Source organism: Triticum dicoccoides, chromosome 4B, assembly GCF_002162155.2.
Source record: "Triticum dicoccoides isolate Atlit2015 ecotype Zavitan chromosome 4B, WEW_v2.0, whole genome shotgun sequence".
NCBI classification, from domain to species: Eukaryota; Viridiplantae; Streptophyta; class Magnoliopsida; order Poales; family Poaceae; genus Triticum; species Triticum dicoccoides.
In genome coordinates this window covers 26,260,463-26,262,674 of record NC_041387.1, presented here as the reverse complement: position 1 = coordinate 26,262,674, position 2,212 = coordinate 26,260,463, and positions in this window count along the sequence as shown.

Sequence of the window (2,212 nt, the reverse complement as noted above, 5' to 3'; positions counted from 1 at the left end):
GTCCAGGAAACGGGCCAGAATTGCCCCAAACTGCGAGTCTTGACGACCAACACATAAGCACACCTTGGGGTTCGACAACCTTAAAAATCGCTTTGGGACCGCAAAACGGGGAGTAGTAGTCCATGAAACGGGCCAGAATCGATAAAAACCGCGAGTGTTGATGACCAACACGTAAACGCACCCCGGGAATCGTCAATCGTAGAAATCACTTCGGGACCCCAAAACAGTGAGTAATAGTCCACGAAACATGCTAGAATCGACAAAAACCACGAGTGTTGATGACCGACACGTAGACGCACCCCGGGGTTCATTAATCGTGGAAATCACTCTGGGATCCCAAAACAGTGAGTAATAGTCCAAGAAACGGGCCAGAATCGGCCCAAACTATGATTGTTGATGACCAACACGTAAGCGCACCTTGGGGTTTAACAACCATGTAAATCGCTTTGGGACCGCAAAACGGGGAGTAGTAGTCCATGAAACGGGCCAGAATCGATAAAAACCGCGAGTGTTGATGACCAACACGTAAACGCACCCCGGGAATCGTCAATCGTAGAAATCACTTCGGGACCCCAAAACAGTGAGTAATAGTCCAAGAAACGTGCCAAAATCAGCCAAAACTGTGATTATTGATGGCCGACACGTAAGTGCACCTTGGGGTTCAACAACTATGGAAATCGCTTAGGGACCCCAAAATGGTGAGTAATAGTCCACGAAATGGGTCAGAATTGGCCAAAAGTATGAGTGTTGAGGACGGACACGTAAACGCACCCCGGGGATCATCAATCGTCAAAATCGCTTTGGGACCCCAAAACGTTGTGTAATAGTGCACGAAACGGACCAGAATCAGCCAAAAGTGTGAGTGTTGATGACCTACACGTAAACGCACCTCGGGGTTCGTCAATCGTGGAAATCACTTCGGGACCCCAAAACTGAGTAATAGTCCAAGAAACGAGCCAGAATCGGCTCAAATTGCGAGTCTAGACGACCAACATGTAAGCACACCTTGGGGTTCCACAACCATGGAAATCGCTTTGGGACCACAAAAAGGTGAGTAATAGTCCATGAAACGGGTCAGAATCTACAAAACCCGTGAGTGTTGGTGATCGACACGTAAACGCACCCAGGGGTTTGTTAATCGTGGAAATCAGTCTAGGACCCCAAAACAGTGAGTAATAGTCCAAGAAACGGGCCAGAATCGGCCCAAACTGCGATTGTTGATGACCAACACGTAAACACACCCCAGGGTTCGTCAATCGTGGAAATCACTCTGGGACCCCAAAACAGTGAGTACTAGTCCAAGAAACGGGCCAGAATCGGCCCAAACTGTGAGTCTTAACGACCAACTCGTAAGCACATCTTGGGGTTCGACAACCTTGAAAATCGTTTTGGGACCACAAGACGGTGAGTAATAGTCCACAAGACGTGGTAGAATCGCAAAAACCGCGAGTGTTGATGACCCACACGTAAACGCACCCCCGGGTTCGTTAATCGTGGAAGTTACTCCGGGACCCCAAAATAGTGAGTAATAGTCAAAGAAACGGGCCAGAATCACCACAAACTGCGATTGTTGATAACTGACAAGTAAGCGCACATTGGGGTTTGACAACCATGGAAATCGCTTCGGGACCCAAAACGGTGAGTAATAGTCCACGAAACGGGCTAGAATCAACAAAAACCGCGAGTGTTGATGACCAACACGTAAACACACCCCGGGGTTTGTCAATCGTGGAAATCACTCCGGGACCCCAAAACAGTGAGTAATAGTCCAAGAAACGTGCCAGAATCGGCCAAAATTGTGAGTGTTGATGACTGACACGTAAGCGCACCTTGGGGTTCAACAACTATGTAAATCGCTTAGGGACCCCAAAATGGTGAGTAATAGTCCACGAAACGAGTCACAATTGGCCAAAACTGTGAGTGTTGACGACGGACACGTAAACGCACCCGGGGATTGTCAATCGTCAAAATCTCTATGGGACCCCAAAATGTTGTGTAATAGTGCACGAAACGGACCAGAATCGGCCAAATATGTGAGTGTTGATGACCGACACGTAAACGCTCCCCGGGGTTCGTCAATCGTGGAAATCACTTCGGGACCCAAAACTGAGTAATAGTCCAAGAAACGAGACAGAATCGACCCAAATTGCGAGTCTTGACGACCAACACGTAAGCACACCTTGGGGTTCGACCACCATGGAACTTGCTTCGG